General features: G+C 32.8%; 1 protein-coding gene across 3 annotated transcripts in view; it reads right to left on the bottom strand.

The window, feature by feature from the left end:
* LRRC3C (leucine rich repeat containing 3C) overlaps positions 1-18,618 on the bottom strand; it is a 44,754-nt gene that overhangs the window by 10,260 nt on the left and 15,876 nt on the right. The window contains exon 2 of one of the 3 annotated variants that reach the window (XM_063425447.1): positions 6,121-6,229. The exons of 1 other annotated variant lie outside the window; for it this stretch is intronic. The gene's annotated coding sequence lies outside the window, so the exon portion shown is untranslated. The remainder of the gene's footprint in view (positions 1-6,120; positions 6,230-18,618) is intronic. One more of the 3 variants, XM_063425448.1, reaches the window with a different exon arrangement.

Below are 18,618 nucleotides of genomic sequence, written 5' to 3'. Positions count from 1 at the left end.
GGGAAATTGGGGCTGCAGTGTATGTGTTGGGGGAAATAGCGTCTGTAGTGTGGGGGATAAAGGCTGTGGACATATAGGGGCTGTATTAGGGGAGATAGGTGCTCTAGTGTGGGGATAGAGTTTTCCTTCAAAGTTAATGGTAAATACAGGCTCACAGATACACACTTAAGGAAACACAGAAAAACAGTCACAAATGCACGCGTACAGGCACACCCGTTCAGGGACAAAGACATGTACACAGATACAGATAAACGTATATTCTAAAATGCTTAAAAGGATGCTCAACTGCACAAATAAAAATAAATACATCAATGTTTAGTAGATATACCCCAGTATAAATGTGTGCTATTAATTGTGCATTTTTCATTGGGGTTATATCTAAAAAACAACTTGCAAAAGCTACAGAATCCTTTGCAATCACTCCCCTTCCTAACCCTGCCCAGACTTTCTGTGGCTGTCCAATCACAGACTTCCCAATGCAGTTCAATGAGAAGTCTTTGCAAGGCAGATGCTCTGGGTAATTTCTGCCTCTTGTGTTTAGCTCCACTGAGGCAACCAAACCAGGAAGCAAAAGGACCTATTGTCTGATTGACAGCCAGGGGGATGTAACAATATTCTTTTATAAACGTGTATATTTCTATTAAAACGTACACTTTTTGTAAAATAACTTCATACATAAAACACTTCAGCAAGCTGATATGCTTTAGGGGTCCGGAGTGTCCCTTTAAATGTATTTAATGTCTGCCCTTCATAAATATATGCTTACATTCTATACGTTGCATCTCTTTGTGCATTTAAATGTCTGTATTCTATCCAGTCTCTCACTCCTTTGTCTTTGTGTTGTTCCATGGTATACGTATTGTGTTTTTTTCCCACAGACACTATTTGAATCTCCTTTCTTTCGACTCTCTGTAATCCATTAGCCAATAGCCTGATGGAGATAGAGTCTTAGGAGAAGTAATATATAACGTCACATGATCACCATCTTTCACTAACCTAACATCCTGATCTGTATATTGATCTCTAGTGTCTAATAGGTAAGAAAACTTGATTGGAAAAGCTTCCTTGCATGTCACGTTCTGTGTGCCGGTAGCAGAGACTGATAATGATCATGCCATAGGATGGGTTACAGGAAGTAGTTAAAGATGGGGTTCAATGAAAGAGTCAGGGGAATGATAACTGGTGCAGAACTACCCTTATTAGAAATATCAGGTAACAAAGGAATTATAAGATATACTGTCAGACAGCTGTATGAAGCTATACAGTTTGTAAAAGACAGACATTGACTTTGTAGCAACGTGTAGATTTTTTTTTTTCTACCATCGGCCTAGACAGGACTTACATCCCATGAAATACTTCTTATCACATCTCTCGTGCACATCACTGGGTGATGGGACTAAATCATAACTTCTGACAGCCTACTCGCCCTGCTGTGGGAGGTGCAAGTGGACAGGCAGCAGGGCAAAATGATAAAAGCCCATCCCTTTAGTATATGACAGGTTCCTCAGCCATATACATGCACCTAGCAGTTAAGTCTCTATGATCTCCACTGCCTCACTCCTTGGACCAAAGCAGAGAAGACCATAGAGACTAACTGTTGGTTTTCAAACACTGTCTGACCCAAGCTGCATTTATATATGGCTGATGGATCATATCATATACTTGAGGTAGGGGTGGGGTTTTCTAATTTATTTTTTACTTATAGTTAAAAAAAAATCTATTTCCTTTCAAAACTATTTCAAAACGTTCCTTTCAAAACGAAAGGAATACAACATTAACCCCTTAACACCGCAGCCAAATGTACAAGTTGTGAACGAAACAAAACGTAAACAAAACCTGGCATTTGCGCTATATGTCTGTCCAACCGTAATTCACCTCTTTCATATTAAATGCACCCCCCCTTATTATATATCATTTTATTCAGGGGAAACAGGGCTTTCATTTAATATCAAATATTTAGCTATGAAACATAATTTAATATGAAAAAAATGGGAGAAAATAAGATTTTTTTTTATTTTTTTTGTTCTTCATGACATTTGAACTGTCAATGTCATAATACTGTTTGCTTTTACTGCAATAAAATACACATATTTGTATTCAGCAAAGTCTCACGTGTAAAACAGTACCCCCTATGTACAGGTTTTATGGTGTTTTGGGGAGTTACAGGGTCAAATATAGCGTGTTACATTTGAAATTGAAATTCGCCAGATTGGTTACGTTGCCTTTGAGACTGTATAGTAGCCCAGGAAATAAATTTACACCCATAATGGCATACCATTTGCAATAGTAGACGACCCAAGGTATTGCAAATAAGCGATGTCCAGTCTTTTTTAGTAGCCATTTGGTCACAAACACTGGCCAAAGTTAGCGTTTGTATTTGTTTGTGTGTGAAAAATGCAAAAACCGCCAATTTTGGCCAGTGTTTGTGACTAAGTGGCTACTAAAAAAGACTGGACATACCCCATTTGCAATACCTTTGGTTGTCTACTATTGCAAATGGTATGCCATCATAGGGGTAATTTTCATTCTTGGGCTACCATAGGGTCATAAAGGCAACGTAAGCAATCTGGCGAATTTTAATGTGAAAAAAATTAAACACAAGCCTTATATTTGACGCTGTAATTTTTGAAAACACCATAAAACCTGTACATGAGGGGTACTGTTGTACTCAGGAGACTTCGCTGAACACAAATATTTGTGTTTCAAAACAGTAAAAAGTATTGCAGCAATAATATCGTCCCTGTAAGTGCTGTTTGTGCGTGAAAAATGCAAAAAACGTCACTTTTACTGGCGATATCATGGTTGTAATACATTTTACTGTTTTGAAACACTAATATTTGTGTTCAGCGAAGTCTCCCGAGTAAAACAGTACCCCCCATGTACAGGTTTTATGGTGTCTTGGAAAGTTATAGGGTTAAATATAGTGCTAGCAAATTAAATTCCCTATACTTTCGGCATGGGTGGTCAGGCAGGTCCCGCTAATTGTAATTAATTAGGATACCTAATTATGTAAAATTATTACATAAATATATGTGTAGAATTAATATATGTATATATATACATATGTGTATATATACGTATATATATATATATTTTTTTTTTAATATTTTTATTTATATATAGGTATATATATAGTGATATATACGTATATATTTATGTATATAGATATATATATTATTTCGTTATAAGTGTATTTTGATATAAATATATATATATTAATATCAGAATACAGTTAGAACGAAATAAAACACATCTATATATTTTTTAATATTTTATTTTTAATTATTTTTTTTATTTAATTTTTTTACGTATTTACATATTAATTTTTTTTATATTATTTATAAATATATATATAACAATAATTATATATATATTTAATCAGTATCAGTCTACGTGTAATTTGATATTAATATATATATATAATTATATATATATTAATATTAAAATACACCTAGACGGTGTATGTGTATGTGTGTATATGTGTATATATATACTTAGATCATATATATATATAATATATATATATGATCTAAGTATATAATTTTTTTTTTTTTTACACTGTTTTAACATTTTATTATTTGATTTTCAGCCAGCAGGGGGACCAACTGTCATTACAGTTGGTCCCCCTGCTGGCAATGCAGCAGGCAGCTATACCGGCCATGTGATTGTGAGGTCCTCGCAAGGACCTCACTCTCACATGGCCGGGAGGGCTCCTGGAGGGCGGACGTGCCGCGGGGGGCTCCCTGGGAGTCCCCCGAACCGCGATCGCCGGCGTGGGACCGCCAGCGACCGGGTAAGTTACTAAAAACCGGAGGGCGTACTATTACGTCCGGCGGCGTTTAGAGCCGCTTTTAAAAGGACGTAATAGTACGCCCTCCGGTCTTAAGGGGTTAAAAGCAGTTCTCCTCTGGGGTTAAGCTTGGAGCTAGTATTTCTGCTGTCCGAGCATAGTTGCTTCAGAGGTAAGTATATCCTTGGTTTGTAAAAGAGTTTAATGTGCAATCTATATTGAAAGGACTGGCTCATTTAATGGCAGTAAGGAGAAATATAAGGACACATACTGAATATATATTATGGAATGAGGTATAATAGAATGAAGGCACCAAAGACTACAATATAAAAGACGCTCGCAATCAGAGAAAAGAAACAATTTTTTAACATACGGCACAGAAGGCACTGTTAGAGAATAATGGGAGATGAGCTTTAGAAAAATGTATCACGGTTAAAAGATACACAGGATGGGCCAAAAGTCATGTAGGATTTGACAGGTAAATGCCTTTTTTGTTAGTAGGAACATTTTTTTGTGAAAGGTACAAATTCTAACCAAGTCTTGGGAGATTCATCATGGATAATTTCACGAAGGAACAATGAATAAAAAAAAGGAATTTTATTTTCGAAATGGCAGGTGCTTTATTTTGACGGAAAGAGAAAATTTGTGAAATGGGGTTTCAACAGGATGGGTCTACTGCCCATACAGCCAGGGACCATACAATGGACCTCCTGAGACAACTGTAAGATCAGCAGATAATTTCAAGAAATTCCCAGATTAATTAGCTGCCACATTCGCTCCACCTTTTAGCTCCCAATTACTTCCTGTATGGGGATATCTGAAGTAGCAGGTGTACGTGAAGAATTCGCCTTCTCTTGAGCAGAAATTTGAGCCCTGGAGTCTCAAACATTAACTGTCACGAACAATGCAATCGTAAAAGCCCGACATTGCGAGGCGGCAAATGGAGCTCATTTTAAATATGTTATCTTGCTACCTAGTCAAACAAATCTCCATACATTAAGCATTCATTGTATGTAATATCATTGAAATTGGTTCATTAATAAAAAAGTTATTGACTCCTCAAAACCTACTCTGAATTTTCTCCCACCCGGTATATATAGTTTTATGGATACATGTATAAGGATTATACTATGCAGCCACAAGCAAAGTGTTTTAATCTACAGTAATAAAGAAGGTTTTAAGGGTGTTAGATGATCTAATTAGTGTGAAAGAGAAATAGGGAGGAACTATAAAATTGTTATCAGGAGACCAAGAGAACAGTCAGTGTTGTACAATGCCTTGTACATAGCTATTGAACATGGAGATATACAGAAAGTAGCACAGACTATATCTATGAGATAGGGGTGTAGAAGGCACAAGGTGAATATACTTTTGGGTAACAGTAGGACCTAAAACGTGTAGTTCTAACATATTAGACAGGTCTAGAAGTTTCTTGGGATCTGGAATAGCACAGCACAGTGTTTTGTTTATACTTATATATACTTATACTGCATGCCACGTGTCATTGCGGGTGAATGCATGGGTGTACTTGTATGGTATGTCAGTTTGAATATTGGTTTGTATTTATGCAGTATTCCAGTGTGCTCGCGTGTGTTTGTGTGTGTAAGTGCAGGGACATATGTGTGTGTATGTGAGTGCAGAGGAACATTTGTGTGCAAGGTCATTTTGGGTTAAAAAGCAGGGATTTTTCCTACAGAGAGATTTTTCCTACAGAGAGTTTTACTTGGTCAGTGTCGAAGAAGCACCTCTAATGGCTGTCTTCCGGACAGCCACTAGAGGTGCTTCTCCGACACTGACCAAGTAAAACTCGGTCACGTGAAGTTGCAGCTCATAGGACAGCATTGAAAATAGTGCTTTCTTATGAGAAGCACTGCATACACACGCAACACTTGTCGTGCATGTGCATCAGCTCATGTATCCATCAGAAGCCATCAGAAGGCGAAGAAATGCCTCCATGATTAGGTTGCAGGAGATAAACAGGTGAGCAGCACCTAAAATGTGAGTAAGAAGTTCATATTTTTCTATGACAAATGAGGGGTGGGCTGTATCTAACTATGGACAGGTGCACTATAGCATTAGAAATACAGGTTTGTATTCCTAACTCTATAGTGTTTCTTTAACTCTTCCCCAGCATCTATAGTCCATTCTCCCTGGTGTCAATAGCCAGTTCTCTCCACGTTTGTTGCCTGTCCCGTACAATAACAGTAGTCCATTCACATGATCCCTCATGGAAGTAGAAGATCCTCCTCTCCCTCCACATTCTATTCCACATTTCACAGCTTTCACCCTTCTTTATATTATTTAATATTATTCCTCTTTAAATTCCTTACCTCTGCCAGTGAAGGAGGCCTCATCCCCAATGTTCTATGGTGCACGCCAGTACATGGAGTTGGCTTCCCTTCATTCTGAACAGCACAGCTTCCTTGAGATTGTACTGTACTGACAAAGAACATCAGGATGCATCGTCAAAGTGTGAGCTGTAGGGGTGCTATCATAGCTCTATGCCCTTGCGTCTATTCCCTTTAGCTTCTGCCAGCTTTCATACCACCTAGAAATGGCATGCAACCATAATTAGTATTTTTTTTTTTTAACTCCCAGGCCAACTCATCAGGGATCACTTACTCAAACAGAACGGGCCAGCAGAATCTTTGAGTTATAAGGAATATTTCAGAAATTGTTAAATAATGGATGTAGCCATGTAAATATGTGTATGTCTGTGTGTATCAACATGAGTGTGTGGTTATGTGTAACAGTGTGCCCCAACAGGGCCGGATAAACATAGGGACTCATGGAACTGAAGCTCTAGGCCCATAAACATGGAAAGGACCCATGGAAAAAATTATTATAATTTTTATTTACTACTCTACACATGATTTTGCTTTCTGCAGAGGGAATTAAGTATGGAAAGGTAAGAGGGATGTAGGGAAACAAAACTGGTGTGCACTGGCTGACTAATTAGTTAAGGTAAAGGTGACTTTGCGTACCGGGCAACTGCTCTTACTGCTTCAGTCTCTCTAACACTTTGGCATGTTCCCTTCCTTCTACACTCACTACGACCACCTTTTCTCTGTCCCAGATTATATACCAGGAGCTTCTGCCTGCTAGTTAGAAGGTAAGGAGAGGACTTAACAAGTGAGCTCTAGGTGACAGTCTCCAAAATGCGTAGGGTGAGTGCATCATTGACAGCATTTGGGCAAAGCTCAGGGCCCTGTCTTCACAGCATGATTGGCAGGACGCCTGACATGCATTCACACCAGGCTAAACTGCCAATACTTCGGCCAGACCAACCCCCTTTCTGATCATGTACGCCCGTTTCGGCTGTTTCGTTTATATGATTCGAATTAATGGCCTACACTTTTATCCTGTCAATCGATATCCTGCTTCAATAGATATTGCTGTTAGAGGGTATGGATTTGCTTGAGAGAAGGAAGCGAGAGAATAGCATAGGGTATGTGTTTTCTTATTGCCACATCCAGTGCGTTCCATTTAGAACCACCTCGATCAGATACATGACGTTGGGAGGTATAACTGTTTTAGTATTTTCTGTCGATAAGATTCTGTAATTAGGTCCATTGCAATTGTCAGCACTAGGCCCAATGGGCTCTTAACCTGGCCCTGGTCACAGAGGGTATGTAAGCATGAATGGGAGTGAGTATATGTATTCTCACATGCACCTCTCATTTTGATGAAAGGTGTATAGTAAAAAAGAATTACAGGTAAGGCATTCTACAATTAAATAAGAATATTGGTGTTCAGATGAAAGAATTGGATTGTAGCCTCAGAATATATACAAAAAGGATTACGGAAGAGTTAGAAGGTAGGCGTTGAATACATATTTGGAAGTGGCTTTGAATGAGAATGAATATAATAAAGGGATAGAAGTAATATATGCAAGGGATTAAGAATGCAGTTATTTGAATGACAGAGGTACTGAACATACGAATAGTTAGAGGCATAAATGAAGATATGTGAATAGACATAATAAGTAAGTAACAGGTTACAGGGAAGAGTTAGAATTTAGGCAGATAAGGGATACAGGTAGTGGATTATATAGATATATTCAAACAGGCTAACAAATGATACAGGTAAAAGATTACATTGGAAGTATTGAAAAACAAGGGATAGAGTTAAGGGATTTTAAGGAAGGTTTATATTGTAGGAATAAGGGATTAACATGTAGATACGTAAGAGATGTAGGTAAGGCATTATATGGAGGTATTACAACTTTGCAAAATAAGGGATATGGGTATAAGGGAAATAGGGATTATGTAGAATTTTAGAATGTTGGTATTTATTGGGTATAGGGATTATATGAAATAATAAAAATATAGATATTTAAAGTATATTAGTAATGGATTATATGGGATAATTATATTGTAGCTATATAATAGATATATATGCAAAGATTGCATGTAATGATTTGAATGTAGGTATTTATGGGATATAAAAGGTATGTGGAATTATTGCTGGGTTATTCACTAAAGTGAGAACTCAAAGTGAATTTTAAATTCACGGTCATAACTGAAAAGAATTTCTAAGTCACCTATGCTTTTAGTTAAGTCACTCTGGCCTTAAATTTGAAATTCACTTTGAATTCTCACTAGGGCCGGCACGACAGCTAGGCAGATTAGGCAGCCACCTAGGGTACACCGGCCCGGGGGGGTCACAACATGTAACGTGGCCGAGCCACGGACGGCGGTAGAGAAGCTTCAGTAACCCCTACCCAGTCTAACAGTAAGTTAGCCACTGAGAGCGCTGAACAGTGTCCTGTCAGACCACGGAGAGGAAACGGAAACTACTCTACATGGAAAAACAAGGTAAGCTTGCACGGTGGCGGGGGAGCAGGGGGACCAAAAGGGTAGATTGAGCGGGGGAGATAGGCACATAGAGGACTGAGGGGGGGAGAGGCACGCAGACGGCTCGGGGGGGTGAGAGGTACACAGAAGACTGGGGGTGATAGGCACATAAGTGGCTGAGGGGAGGAGAGGCACACAAAGGGTTGAGGAGTGGTGAGAGGTACACAGAGGGCTGGGGGGAATAGGCACATAGAGGGCTGAGGGGGAATATGCGCACAAAGGGGGGTGAGAGGTACACAGAGGGCTGAGGGGTAAGAGGCACACAGAGGGCTGAGGGACAAAGAGGTGCAAAGAGGTGCACAGAAGGGCTGGGAGGAGAAAGAGACCCACAAAGGTGCTGGGGGGGGGGGAGAGACACACAGAGAGTTTGGGGTAGGTGAAAAAGAGACACACAAAGTTGATTATTTTTGTTTGGGGGTGGAGGGCGCAAGTAACTGGTCTTGCCTTGGCCTCAACATAGTCTTGCACCGGCCCTGATTCTCACTTTAGTGAATAACCATATAATAATATAGATTTATATGTGATGATATTATGGATATGAGTGAGAAATCAAATGGAATTTCTAGAATGTAGATGTATAAGGCATATAGGTAAGGGATTTTAAGGAAAAAATATAATGTAGGTGAATATAAGTAATCAATTATATGACGGAATTAACATGTTGCTATACCTATACATAAGGTATATAGGTAAGGAATTATATAGAAAGGATGAAAACTTAGGTATGTAAGATATACTTACTGGATTATGGAGAATTATTAGGATGAAGGTATTTATTGGATCTAGGCGAGGGATTATATGGAAGGATTAGAATGTAAGGATTATATGATATTAGTAAGTAGCGATATAAGTGATGTAGGTAAAATATTATATAGAATGATTAGAATGTTCTTATATAAGGGATGTAGTTAAGATATTATATAGAATGATTAGAATGTTCTTATATAAGGGATGTAGGTAAGATATTATATAGAATGATTAGAATGTTCCTATATAAGGGATGTAGGTAAAATGTTGTATAGAATGATTAGAATTTTCCTACATAAGGAGTGTAGGTAGGATAGTATATAAAATTATTAGAATGTTCCTATATAAGGGATGTAGGTAGGATAGTATATAGAATGATTAGAATGTTCCAATATATGTGATGTAGGTAAGATGTTATATAGAATGATTAGAATGTTCCTATATAAGGTATGTAGGAAAGATATTATATAGAATGATTAGAATGTTCCTATATAAGGGATGTAGGTAGGATATTATATAGAAGTATTAGAATGTTCCTATATAAGGGATGTAGGTAGGATAGTATATAGAATTATTAGAATGTTCCTATAAACGGGATGTAGGTAAGATATTATATAGAATGATTAGAATGTTCCTATACAAGGGATGTAGGTAAGATATTATATAGAATGACTAGAATGTTCCTATATATATGATGTAGGTAAGATATTATATAGAATGATTAGAATGTTCCTATATAAGGGATGTAGGTAAGATATTATATAGAATGATTAGAATGTTCCTATATAACGGATGTAGTTAGGATAGTATATAGAATTATTAGAATGCTCCTATATAAGGGATGTAGGTAAGATATTATATAGAATGATTAGAATGTTGCTATATATGTGTTGTAGGTAAGATATATAGAATGATTAGAATGTTCCAATATAAGGGATGTAGGTAAGATATTATATAGAATGATTAGAATGTTCCTATATAAGGGATGTAGGTAAGATATTTAGAATGATTAGAATGTTCCTATATATGTGTTGTAGGTAAGATATATAGAATGATAAGAATGTTCCTATATAAGGGATGTAGGAAAGATATTATATAGAATGACAAGAATGTTCCTATATATATGATGTAGGTAAGATATTATATAGAATGATTAGAATGTTCCGATATATGTGATGTAGGTAAGATATTATATAGAATGATTAGAATGTTCCTATATAAGGAATGTAGGTAAGATATTATATGGAATGGTTAGAATTTTCCTATATAAGGGATGTAGGTAAGATATTATATAGAATGATTAGAATGTTCCTATATAACGGATGTAGTTAGGATAGTATATAGAATTATTAGAATGCTCCTATATAAGGGATGTAGGTAAGATATTTAGAATGATTAGAATGTTGCTATATATGTGTTGTAGGTAAGATATATAGAATGATTAGAATGTTCCAATATAAGGGATGTAGGTAAGATATTATATAGAATGATTAGAATGTTCCTATATAAGGGATATAGGTGAGATATTATATAGAATGATTAGAATGTTCCAATATAAGGGGTGTAGGTAAGATATTATATAGAATGATTAGAATGTTCCTGTATAAGGGATGTAGGTAATATATTATATAGAATGATTAGAATGTTCCTATACAAGGGATGTAGGTAAGATATTATATAGAATGACTAGAATGTTTCTATATATATGATGTAGTTAAGATATTATATAGAATAATTAGAATGTTCCTATATAAGGAATGTAGGTAAGATATTATAAAGAATGATTAGAATGTTCCTATATAAGGGATGTTCCTATATATATGATGTAGGTAGGATATTATATAGAATTGTTAGAATGTTCCTATATAAGGGATGTAGGTAAGATATTATATAGAATGATTAGAATGTTCCTGTATAAGGGATGTAGGTAAGATATTATATAGAATGATTAGAATGTTCCTATACAAGGGATGTAGGTAAGATATTATATATAATGATTAGAATGTTCCAATATATGTGATGTAGGTAAGATGTTATATAGAATGATTAGAATGTTCCTATATAAGGTATGTAGGTAAGATATTATATAGAATGATTAGAATGTTCCTATATAAGGGATGTAGGTAGGATAGTATATAGAATTATTAGAATGTTCCTATATAAGGGATGTAGGTAAGATATTTAGAATGATTAGAATGTTCCTATATATGTGTTGTAGGTAAGATATATAGAATGATAAGAATGTTCCTATATAAGGGATGTAGGAAAGATATTATATAGAATGACAAGAATGTTCCTATATATATGATGTAGGTAAGATATTATATAGAATGATTAGAATGTTCCGATATATGTGATGTAGGTAAGATATTATATAGAATGATTAGAATGTTCCTATATAAGGAATGTAGGTAAGATATTATATGGAATGGTTAGAATTTTCCTATATAAGGGATGTAGGTAAGATATTATATAGAATGATTAGAATGTTCCTATATAACGGATGTAGTTAGGATAGTATATAGAATTATTAGAATGCTCCTATATAAGGGATGTAGGTAAGATATTTAGAATGATTAGAATGTTGCTATATATGTGTTGTAGGTAAGATATATAGAATGATTAGAATGTTCCAATATAAGGGATGTAGGTAAGATATTATATAGAATGATTAGAATGTTCCTATATAAGGGATATAGGTGAGATATTATATAGAATGATTAGAATGTTCCAATATAAGGGGTGTAGGTAAGATATTATATAGAATGATTAGAATGTTCCTGTATAAGGGATGTAGGTAATATATTATATAGAATGATTAGAATGTTCCTATACAAGGGATGTAGGTAAGATATTATATAGAATGACTAGAATGTTTCTATATATATGATGTAGTTAAGATATTATATAGAATAATTAGAATGTTCCTATATAAGGAATGTAGGTAAGATATTATAAAGAATGATTAGAATGTTCCTATATAAGGGATGTTCCTATATATATGATGTAGGTAGGATATTATATAGAATTGTTAGAATGTTCCTATATAAGGGATGTAGGTAAGATATTATATAGAATGATTAGAATGTTCCTGTATAAGGGATGTAGGTAAGATATTATATAGAATGATTAGAATGTTCCTATACAAGGGATGTAGGTAAGATATTATATATAATGATTAGAATGTTCCAATATATGTGATGTAGGTAAGATGTTATATAGAATGATTAGAATGTTCCTATATAAGGTATGTAGGTAAGATATTATATAGAATGATTAGAATGTTCCTATATAAGGGATGTAGGTAGGATATTATATAGAATTATTAGAATGTTCCTATATAAGGGATGTAGGTAGGATAGTATATAGAATTATTAGAATGTTCCTATATAAGGGATGTAGGTAAGATATTTAGAATGATTAGAATGTTCCTATATATGTGTTGTAGGTAAGATATATAGAATGATAAGAATGTTCCTATATAAGGGATGTAGGAAAGATATTATATAGAATGACTAGAATGTTCCTATATATATGATGTAGGTAAGATATTATATAGAATGATTAGAATGTTCCGATATATGTGATGTAGGTAAGATATTATATAGAATGATTAGAATGTTCCTATATAAGGAATGTAGGTAAGATATTATATGGAATGGTTAGAATGTTCCTATATAAGGGATGTAGGTAAGATATTATATAGAATGATTAGAATGTTCCTATATAAGGGATGTAGGTAGGATATTATATAGAATTATTAGAATGTTCCTATATAAGGGATATAGGTAAGATATTTAGAATGATTAGAATGTTCCTATATATGCGTTGTAGGTAAGATATATAGAATGATTAGAATGTTCCTATATAAGGGATGTCGGTAAGATATTATATAGAATGATTAGAATGTTCCTGTATAAGGGATGTAGGTAAGATATTATATAGAATGACTAGAATATTCCTATATATATGATGTAGGTAAGATATCATATAGAATAATTAGAATGTTCCTATATAAGGAATGTAGGTAAGATATTATATAGAATGATTAGAATGTTCCTGTATAAGGGATGTAGGTAAGATATTATATAGAATGACTAGAATTTTCCAATATATATGATGTAGGTAAGATATTATATAGAATAATTAGAATGTTCCTATATAAGGAATGTAGGTAAGATATTATATAGAATGATTAGAATGTTCCAATATATGTGATGTAGGTAAGATGTTATATAGAATGATTAGAATGTTCCTATATAAGGAATGTAGGCAAGATATTATATAGAATGATTAGAATGTTCCTATATAAGGGATGTTCCTATATATGATGTAGGTAGGATATTACATAGAATTATTAGAATGTTCCTATATAAGGGATGTATGTAGGATAGTATAAAGAATTATTAGAATGTCCCTATAAGGGATGTAGGTAAGATATTATATAGAATGATTAGAATGTTCCTGTATAAGGGATGTAGGTAAGATATTATATAGAATGATTAGAATGTTCCTATACAAGGGATGTAGGTAAGATATTATATAGAATGACTAGAATGTTCCTATATAAGGAATGTAGGTAAGATATTATATAGAATGATAAGAATGTTCCTATATAAGAATTGTAGGTAAGATGTTATATAGAATGATTAGAATGTTCCTACATAAGGAATGTAGGTAAGATATTATATAGAATGATTAGAATGTTCCAATATATGTGATGTAGGTAGGATATTATATAGAATTATTAGAATGTTCCTATATAAGGAATGTAGGTAGCATAGTATACAGATTTATTAGAATGTTCCTATATAAGGGATGTAGGTAGGATATTATATAGAATTATTAGAATGTTCCTATATACGGGATGTAGGTAGGATAGTATATAGAATGATTAGAATGCTCCTATACAAGGGATGTAGGTAAGCTATTATATAGAATGACTAGAATGTTCCTATATATATATGATGTAGGTAAGATATTATATAGAATGATTAGAATGTTCCTATATAAGGAATGTAGGTAAGAAATTATATAGAATGATTAGAATGTTCCAATATATGTGATGTAGGTAGGATATTATATAGAATTATTATAATGTTCCTATATAAGGAATGTAGGTAGCATAGTATATAGATTTATTAGAATGTTCCTATATAAGGGATGTAGGTAAGATATTTAGAATGATTAGAATGTTCCTATATATGTGTTGTAGGTAAGATATATAGAATGATTAGAATGTTCCTATATAAGGGATGTAGGTAAGATATTATATAGAATGATTAGAATGTTTCTATATAAGGGGTGTAGGTAAGATATTATAAAGAATGGTTAGAATGTTCCTATATAAGGGATGTAGGTAAGATATTACATAGAATGATTAGAATGTTCCTGTATAAGGGATGTAGGTAAGATATTATATAGAATGGTTAGAATGTTCCTATATAAGGGATGTAGGTAAGATATTACATAGAATGATTAGAATGTTCCTATATAAGGGATGTAGGTAAGGTATTATATAGAATCATTAGAATGTTCCCATATAAGGGATGTAGGTAAGATATTATATAGAATGAATATAATGTTCCTATGAAGGGATGTAGATAAGATATTACATAGAATGATTAGAATGTTCCTATATAAGGGATGTAGGTAAGATATTATATAGAATGAGTAGAATGTTCCTATGTAAGGGATGTAGGTAAGATATTATATGGAATGATTAGAATGTACCTATATATATGATGTAGGTAAGATATTATATAGAATGATTAGAATGTTCCTATATAAGGGATGTAGGTAGGATATTATATAGAATTATTAGAATGTTCCTATATAAGGGATGTAGGTAGGATAGTATATAGAATTATTAGAATGTTCCTATATAAGGGATGTAGCAGGTAAGATATTTAGTATGATTAGAATGTTCATATATATGTGTTGTAGGTAAGATATATAGAATGATAAGAATGTTCCTATATAAGGGATGTAGGTAAGATATTATATAGAATGATTAGAATGATCCTATATATGTTCCTATATAAGGGGTGTAGGTAAGATATTATATAGAATGACTAGAATGTTCCTATATATATGATGTAGGTAAGATATTATATAGAATGATTAGAATGTTCCAATATATGTGATGTAGGTAAGATATTATATAGAATGATTAGAATGTTCCTATATAAGGGATGTAGGTAAGATATTATATAGAATGATTAGAATTTTCCTATATAAGGGATGTAGGTAGGATATTATATAGAATTATGAGAATGCTCGTATATAAGGGATGTAGTTAGGATATTATATAGAATTATTAGAATGTTCATATATAAGGGATGTAGGTAAGATATTTAGAATGATTAGAATGTTCCTATATATGCGTTGTAGGTAAGATATATAGAATGATTCGAATGTTCCTATATAAGGGATATAGGTGAGATATTATATAGAATGATTCGAATGTTCCAATGTAAGGGGTGTAGGTAAGATATTATATAGAATGATTAGAATGTTCCTGTATAAGGGATGTAGGTAAGATATTATATAGAATGACTAGAATGTTCCTATATATATGATGTAGGTAAGATATTATATAGAAAAATTAGAATGTTCCTATATAAGGAATGTAGGTAAGATATTATATAGAATGATTAGAATGTTCCAATATATGTGATGTAGGTAAGATGTTATATAGAATGATTAGAATGTTCCTATATAAGGAATGTAGGTAAGATATTATATAGAATGATTAGAATGTTCCTATATAAGGGATGTTCCTATATATATGATGTAGGTAGGATATTACATAGAATTATTAGAATGTTCCTATATAAGGGATGTATGTAGGATAGTATAAAGAATTATTAGAATGTCCCTATATAAGGGATGTAGGTAAGATATTATATAGAATGATTAGAATGTTCCTGTATAAGGGATGTAGGTAAGATATATAGAATGATTAGAATGTTCCTATACAAGGGATGTAGGTAAGATATTATATAGAATGACTAGAATGGTCCTATATATATGATGTAGGTAAGATATTATATAGAATGATTAGAATATTCCTATATAAGGAATGTAGGTAAGATATTATATAGAATGATTAGAATGTTCCTATATAAGGAATGTAGGTAAGATATTATATAGAATGATTAGAATGGTCCAATATATGTGATGTAGGTAAGATGTTATATAGAATGATTAGAATGTTCCTATATAAGGAATGTAGGTAAGATATTATATAGAATAATTAGATTGTTCCTATATAAGGGATGTAGGTAAGATATTATATAGAATGATTAGAATGTTCCTATGAAGGGATGTAGATAAGATATTACATAGAATGATTAGAATGTTCCTATATAAGGGATGTAGGTAAGATATTATATAGAATGATTAGAATGTTCCTATGTAAGGGATGTAGGTAAGGTAAGATATTATATAGAATGATTAGAATGTTCCTATATAAGGAATGTAGGTAAGATATTATATAGAATGATTAGAATGTTCCAATATATGTGATGTAGGTAAGATGTTATATAGAATGATTAGAATGTTCCTATATAAGGAATGTAGGTAAGATATTATATATAATAATTAGATTGTTCCTATATAAGGGATGTAGGTAAGATATTATATAGAATGATTAGAATGTTCCTATGTACGGGATGTAGGTAAGATATTACATAGAATTATTAGAATGTTCCTATATAAGGGATGTAGGTAAGATATTACATAGAATGATTAGAATGTTCCTATATATATGATGTAGGTAAGATATTACATAGAATGATTAGAATGTACCTATATAAGGGATGTAGGTAAGATATTACATAGAATGATTAGAATGTTCCTATATAAGGGATGTAGGTAAGATATTACATAGAATGATTAGAATGTTCCTATATAAGGGATGTAGGTAGGATATTATATAGAGGTATTAGAATGTTCCTATATAAGGGATGTAGGTAGGATAGTATATAGAATTATTAGAATGTTCCTATATACGGGATGTAGGTAAGGTATTATATAGAATGATAAGAATGTTCCTATATATGTGATGTAGGTAAGATATTATATAGAATGATTAGAATGTTCCTATACAAGGGATGTAGGTAAGATATTATATAGAATGACTAGAATGTTCCTATATATATATGATGTAGGTAAGATATTATATAGAATAATTAGAATGTTCCTATATAAGGAATGTAGGTAAGATATTATATAGAATGATTAGAATGTTCCAATATATGTGATGTAGGTAAGATGTTATGTAGAATTATTAGAATATTCCTATACAAGGGATGTAGGTAAGATATTATATAGAATAATTAGATTGTTCCTATATAAGGGATGTAGGTAAGATATTATATAGAATGATTAGAATGTTCCTATATAAGGGATGTAGGTAGGATATTATATAGAATTATTAGAATGTTCCTATATAAGGGATGTAGGTAGGATAGTATATAGAATTATTAGAATGTTCCTATATAAGGGATGTAGGTAAGATATTTAGAATGATTAGAATGTTCCTATATATGTGTTGTAGGTAAGATATATAGAATGATAAGAATGTTCCTATATAAGGGATGTAGGAAAGATATTATATAGAATGACTAGAATGTTCCTATATATATGATGTAGGTAAGATATTATATAGAATGATTAGAATGTTCCGATATATGTGATGTAGGTAAGATATTATATAGAATGATTAGAATGTTCCTATATAAGGAATGTAGGTAAGATATTATATGGAATGGTTAGAATGTTCCTATATAAGGGATGTAGGTAAGATATTATATAGAATGATTAGAATGTTCCTATATAAGGGATGTAGGTAGGATATTATATAGAATTATTAGAATGTTCCTATATAAGGGATATAGGTAAGATATTTAGAATGATTAGAATGTTCCTATATATGCGTTGTAGGTAAGATATATAGAATGATTAGAATGTTCCTATATAAGGGATGTCGGTAAGATATTATATAGAATGATTAGAATGTTCCTGTATAAGGGATGTAGGTAAGATATTATATAGAATGACTAGAATATTCCTATATATATGATGTAGGTAAGATATCATATAGAATAATTAGAATGTTCCTATATAAGGAATGTAGGTAAGATATTATATAGAATGATTAGAATGTTCCTGTATAAGGGATGTAGGTAAGATATTATTTAGAATGACTAGAATGTTCCT

Source organism: Pelobates fuscus, chromosome 6, assembly GCF_036172605.1.
Source record: "Pelobates fuscus isolate aPelFus1 chromosome 6, aPelFus1.pri, whole genome shotgun sequence".
In the NCBI taxonomy this organism is placed as follows: domain Eukaryota; kingdom Metazoa; phylum Chordata; class Amphibia; order Anura; family Pelobatidae; genus Pelobates; species Pelobates fuscus.
Note: the sequence above shows the minus strand (reverse complement) of the source record. Positions and strands in the feature narration are given on the sequence as shown.